The sequence below is a fragment of the Rhipicephalus microplus genome, chromosome 9 (genome assembly GCF_043290135.1).
Source record: "Rhipicephalus microplus isolate Deutch F79 chromosome 9, USDA_Rmic, whole genome shotgun sequence".
Taxonomy (NCBI): domain Eukaryota; kingdom Metazoa; phylum Arthropoda; class Arachnida; order Ixodida; family Ixodidae; genus Rhipicephalus; species Rhipicephalus microplus.
In genome coordinates, this window is record NC_134708.1 from 88,529,442 (window position 1) to 88,536,658 (window position 7,217).

Here is a 7,217-nt window from a genome sequence, read left to right on the forward strand (position 1 = left end):
TTTTTGTGCGTTGATGAAAAGAATGGTATGCAGTAAATTTCATTGATGGGGCGTACAAAGAAAAGTGTTGTCAGATTTAAGACAGGTTTTCTTCAAAGGCGTTGCCCATTGAATGGTACACTAGAAATTGCTACAAGTGTGGAGCACAAACTCATGTGTGGGAATATCACAATAGTGGTATTTCTCGACATTCAGAGAACATTCGACTCAGTCACATCAACGTGCTGGCGGAGATGTTAGAGCTTGGACTATGTGGTCGATCACTGCCATGTATTTCAAATTTTTTAAGTGACAGGAAAATATACATGAAAACAACCGAAGGACAATGTGATTATCATTCCGTCACAGAGGGCGTTTCAGAAGCGAGGTTTCTAAGCCCACTCCTCTTTAACTTGTTATGGTGGAGTTACCGAAAAAATTACGAACTGGATTGAGGTATTCGCTCTACACAAATGAAATCTGCATACGCGCCTCAGAACCAGAGATATGCGAAATTCAAGCAGTGCAGCAACGTGGTCTTGAGATTGTCAACAATTTTTTTGAAGGACAGAGGTATGAGTCTCTCGTATGCAAAAACAGCGGTATCACCTTTCACTAGACAACAGATGAACAAACTTGCACTGAATAAACAGATGTTGACGTTGGTGAAAGAATACAAACATCTTGGGGTTTTTCTTCATAGAGACCTGTCGTGGGCGTCATGGATTCATGCACTAGAAAAACAGATCAACATAATTTTAAACGTACTTCGTCGAACCGCTGGCACAACATGCGAATGAGAGAGTCAGTCTCTTCACAACTGGAGATGCATAACGCATTAATAAAGCAGAAGACAGCAAACTACAGAGGAGCGTTTTCAGTGGTTACTGGCAAGGGGGTGGAGGGTGTGCACGGGTGTTCCTCAGGGAAGATCGAGTTCTCTCGTAATCGTCCAAGTTCGTCATCTGCCATTCTTACTAATACCATGGTCCTCTAATACTTTTTCTGGTCATGAAACTTCCGCGTCACTCAATGGGAGAGCTTCCCATGTCGCCCTCCCTTATCACGCCGCGGCGCTGGAATAGATAGAGGAGCGAGGAAGCCGGCTCGGCCGGCTCCTTCACTGGTCGCCATTATCGGAGTTCTGGCGTGAAGTAGTGGTGGTGATATGGATCCCCCTGATGTTAACGCGATACCGTTAAAGAGCTCGTGTCGCAGAAAATCCGCCGCCGGCGTCGGCCCCATTGGTTGTGAGCGAAAAATAGTCTGTGCTTCTGTGACGAAAAAATAAAGTTACCGAGATAGCCGTAGGAGGCCGCTACCTGTCCACGCGTGCACGCACGATCACACTGAGAAAGCCGCGCATTCAAAAAATAAATGTGTTCAAGGTCACTAGGCGCGGTAGTTTCTGTGCCCTACCACCCATCCCTGCTTAGCTTCCAGCGCTTTCGTCGGGACGATAGAAGAAATATTGCAATCGCAGCATGCGAAAAAAAACCTTTGTAACTCCTCTCGCACTAAACGAATTCATTAAATTTTTTCGGCGTTGAATTCGTGAGGCAATAAGCTCTCCTAGAGAATTCATTTCTTCGTTACTTGAAGAAGTGTTTCAGGGCCCCTTTAACGCATTTTGTTTGACAGGTGTCAGAACGAAAACGAGCCCATTCGGCGATGATAGCGCACGCTTGTCCAATGTACTGTGTGCATGTTTTTGTGCGTGCGTTTGTATGTAACAAAACATATGAATAAGTATGCACTTAGCGGTTGAAGGATGCACTAGGGGCCGGATTTCGCTATCGCATTCAACTCTTAAAGGCGAAGCTGAAGGGTCCCCAATTTTTTTAGCTTTTTGGGGTCACATCGTGTTGAACGTGATGCCCGACACCTGCTGCGTGCCGGGCTGTTGCTGTGGGTACAAGTGCACCGTTGAAAAAGTTTCCCTGTTCAGCTACCACCCAATGCAGAACAGCGCGACAGACAAGAAAAATGATCGTGACGCCCACATCTAAAAAGGCGGACGTCGTAAATGTGGGAAAAAACCAGTGGCATAAATTTTGTCAGTGAGTTTTGTTGTGTTGTTCACTCCATCTTCCAACTTTCAAGCAGAGTTTATGAAATGCAGATTTGAATAATTTATGTGCCTCTGCTCAATTCAGTTTGGAATTCTCGACGAGTGCCAGTAATTTCAGCAAAAAATATGCCGACATGTTCGCTTACATTTGCTTGCAAGTCGTAGCGTAGTTTCCAAATTCAAAATGTTACCCACTGCTAGGTAAGTGGTGCACTGATTTGTTTCCGTTAGGCAGACATGTCTCGCACATAAAAACAGAAGTTTGATCGAAACAGATATTTAGGTGCATAAAGAAAATCTCTAGAAATTGGCTGCTTCGTGATGCCCGATAGAATAAAGAGACAATTATTATGAAAATGAACGTTACGTGTAGCCAGAACAAGGCTGCTCCGCAATCTCTAGCGCAAACTATGTTAACCAATCAGTCATCTAGAACCAGTCACAGTGCTCTGTTTAAGGTCGAAAGTGGCTATGCAGGAATTGAGAAATTTAGAAACGCTACGAATGCGCGTCACTTGACAGACGGGCTCAGTTAAAACATTGTCAGCAATGAAGGAGTTGGCCAATTTGACATCATCAAATTGGCGCATCATGGGCCACTTTGACAATACTAATAGCTGCTATGATTTGTTAGCGAGAGCAAGCAGAACAAAAATATCTGAAGAAGTGTATTTGGTGGTAAACACTTCCGTGAATGCGCTACAGACTTGCCAAGCGCGGCCGATCGGTGCCCTCCTGCTTACGGTGGCACCTCTGGTGTCCACTTTGGTCGCCATATGGAACTTTTGAGGGAGTTTCATGACCAGAAAAAAAAGTATCAAAGGACCATAATAATAGGAATAGTGGAACCTTGTCGCCATGTTTTTCGTATTTCAACTCAGCACAAGACGCATTCATTGAACCTCGTTCATACAGAAAGAAGGTTGTGTAAGCTACACAATATTCCTCAGTAACATAACGCATCATTACCGAGATATGAGATAAACAGAATAGATAATAATTGTCCTTTCTAGACGCTACAGAGACCGAAAATACAGTTGTCGGTCGAGAAATAGTATCTAAAAGGGACATGTTCGTCACAGTCGCGCTGCAGATGGTACTCTTTCATATTTATTCCCCATATTCGCTGTGTATTCACGTACGCACAGACGGTTTTTGTCATGCAAATTCCTCCTCTGCAGCTTCTGTCGTTATACAAATTATGTCAAGTGACGTCTTCTGCTGTTGCGGAACTGTCTGCAATGCTGTCTGCGCTAGGCTTTATAGAATCTGGAAAAGAGGCACGAAAATGAGTCAGATTTAGCGATTCGCAGGCCACTCTAACGTCCTGCAAAGATATAGAAAACTCTGTCTAAATGCTTCTCTGTTACATGAGACCTTAAAAGAACACACAAAAGGAAGAGAAATTAATCGTGAAATTGCATTTAAACTGATACCAGGCCACTCAGCATTTCAGACACACTGCAAGGTATGCCGTGGCATATAGAGCCCATAATGACAAAGGGAGATTTATTGTGCCAACTTCACGCACTTAAATCCGTCTACTCTTCAGAGAAATAACCTTTAGCGTCACCAACTACGAATGGTTCGATAAGCAGTATAAAAGTTCAGACTTTTATTTATTAGACCATTTCATGAAACTAAGCATCTCATGAGAGTTTAGTGAAAAGAGGAGGTTTGAAGCATTGGTTTCCCGCCTACGGTTTGGTACAGAATTTACGTGACACTTCCTACACAGGACAAAACTTGCATCTAATAAAGAGGCCACCATGGCGAAGATGTACATCACCTGCTTCTCGAGTCACCCAAATGTGACACAAGTTTGCAGCTCTTAGGAGGATTTTCGATTAGCGAAAATACTAGGTGCATGTCCGATAGCAATTTTTCAGAAAAGAGCTTTTGTCGCCTTCAAGAAGTATCTTGAAGAATCAAATATTTGCAGGAAATATTTACCTACAGTATGCGATTTTGCCTTCATGCTGAAGGAATTATGTAATATTGACATAGCGTGTTTCATATGTGTAATCATTTGTCTCAGTGTGAACTGACCTTACGTGTAGAACGTGTGTACTTAGGAAAATATGAGGCGTATCTGAACTGTCATGAGATGCAAACTGACCTTGTGTGTGGAACTTGTGCACATAAAAACCTATTAGGCGTATCATAACTGTCATGTGATGTGAACTGGCTTTGTGTGTACAATTTGTGCACATATAAACCTACTAGGCATATCTGAAGTACCATGTGATATGAACTGACTTTGTGTGTGGGACTTGTGCACGTATGAACTCATTAAGAAGGAAGGAAGGAAACAGGGGGAAATGAACGGCAGGGAGGTTAACCAGCCTATAGGCAGCCTGTTTGCTACCCTGCACATGGGAGGGAGATGGGGTAGATGAGATTTTGAGAAGAGAGGGAAGAGAAATAAACACAGCACATTCGGCAGCACGCGCGTGCACACTCATAGTTCAGTCTTGTCTTTCGTGGTGTGTGGCATTGCTGTGTCAAGTCCGTGTCGCGTAGGAATTTCAACTGAGCTTTTGTCGCCTTTTGTTGCAATGTCTCCTCTCGGGCACTTGAAACAATAGTGTCCACAGACAATCGGCGGCTGTCAATGCGCGCCAGAACAGACGCCAGTGACTGTCTCTGGATGTCATACAACACATAGTCGCAGAGGATGTGGTGTAGCGTCTCTTCGCAACGACAGGCATCGCAGAGAGCGTTGTCGGCCATTCATCTGATTAATAAATAAGACTTTGTAAATGCCCCTCCTAGCCATAAGCGATGAAGAAGAGGGGCTTCTCTTCGGTCGAGCCCAGTGGGCATGCGGAAAGCCATCGAAGAGGAGAGGTGGTGTTTACGATTTGTCTCGTTGTTTTTGGGGGGCACTATAGTGAAAACGTGATTTCGCGCGCAAGTCGTCGAAGATTACTGGCAGCATCGGTCCGCGAAAGTGATATGGCTTCTTTTCGTGTTCCTTCAAGAGCTGCCCGCGCGGTAGTTTCGGAATTTTCGTTCCCTATGACGCCGCACTGACTTAAAAGCCACTGAAACGTCACATGATGCCATTTCTCGTGTGGTGTGTAGAGAAGGCATCGAATTTCGAAAAGAAGCTCTTCGTATGGCCTGCGACAGAGTGCTGAGAGCACAGATTCTAGGGCAGCCCTTGAGTCACTGAAAATTGATCTTTGTTGCGGTGATTCCCGACTGACCGCACAACGTGCAGCGCGCGAAGCAGCTAGTTCCGCTGCTGTAGATGCCGTGGAGTGGTCAGTCCTAAAGCTCATGACAACACCTCTTGCTGGGACAACTACTGCACCTGACGAACACTGGCAGTTCGTATAGCAATCAGTATATATATGTACACGTATCTGAACTGCCAAGGGATGTGAACTGACGTTGTGTGCACAACTTGTGTACATATGAACCTATTAGACATGTCTGAAGTATCATGTGATATGAACTTACTTCGTGTGTGGAACTTGTGCACGTATTCACTTATTAGGCGTATCTGAACCGTCATGTGATGTTAACTGACCCTGTGTGTACAACTTGTGTACATATGAACCTACTAGGCTTGTCTGAAGTATCATGTGATACGAACTGACTTTGTGTGTGAAACTTGTGTCCTTATGAACCTACTAGGCGTATCTGAACTGCCAAGTAGTGTGAACTGAGCTTGTGTGTTGAACTTGTGTACATATTAACATATTAGCCATATGTGAACTGACCTGTGACGTTCTTCTATTGTGTACGTTCGGATCGTATGTGGTACTTGCTAGAATTTTGTGCCCTAATATTTTATCTTACGCAATATCTTCTCTACTAGAAGAAAATGAGTCGCCATTGCCACTCTAATGACACAAACCTCTCCTATTTTACAATAATAATAAACAAACGCCCTTACCGCCATAATAAAGAGGTATGCTGTTGAAAATGCTTGTTAGACAGTTTTGAAAAATTTCATCATAGCACCATTTAGGTATAAATGATTAGCAAACATGGAAATTATTTAGGATTGAAGCAAACATGTATGCAAATACATCGTGGTAGGCGCAACATAACAGATGGGAAGCTGGTATACACATGAACTCGAATAGTGCCCACATCATCATGCGCTGTTCCAAAAAGGAGTGGCCCGGAGAACGGGATACAATCTTTCACAGATGACTGCAGAACGATGACTCGACTTGGCTTCCATATCTCTGCTGAAAAAAAAAATGGGGGAAGCCTTAAGCTTCAGCTTTCAGTCAAATGCAATAGCGAAATCCTATTCCTAGTGCTTACTTCGAACACTTGAGTCTAAGTGCATAATATATTTCCAAACTTGCCATCCACCCACTACGTTAAGTTAGGGGAATAGGCGCAGTAACGTGTGTGCCTCTTGTAGTGTTGGACTGGATTCAAACCATGAAGTCACTATGATAACCGCGTGTTCTGACGGCTGATAGGAACGTATGCTTGTACAGCGGGTCATCATTGCAATCTTTTATGCTCGATTGCGAAGCATGTATGACATATGCATGTGTTTGTAAAAGATGACCGTTACTTTCACTTTATTTCTAACCAGAGGAAGTTTTCAATGAGTTCACAAGCAAACAATTGGCTGTGCGCTAGAACAACCTCTTGCCACGCAAACCACCCGGTTTTCATCTCTACTCAAACTCAGAATGTTTTACAGTTATTTTATTTGCATCTATATCGACTTTTCGCTCACAACCAATGACACCGACGCCGACGCGTGAACTCATGTGAAACGAGCTCTTTAACACCATCGAGGTAAAAAGTAGGAAGTACCTTCAATGAACTTTCTGTGCTTAAATTTTTGTTGAGGTCGTTTTAGAAGAGTTCCAGCAAAGGGAACACTAAAATTCTCATCTATATTTGTATTACTTAAGAAAACTTCTTTCACTATATTGAAATGATAAACTAAGACGGAGACCCAAACGCGTCATCGTACGCCATTTGAGACTATTTATGAACTTACCGGTAAAACGTCACGGTATTGAATCCTGGGCTCGAGGTTCAGTATTTTACGAAGGCAACATGAATGAAGCCACATGTGCTTATATTAGGTGAAATGTAAAGATTTGCCATTGGAACTCCTGCAAGCCAACTTTCCATTGCCATGATATTTTCTTTCTTGGTTTTAGTGTGCTGCATGTTT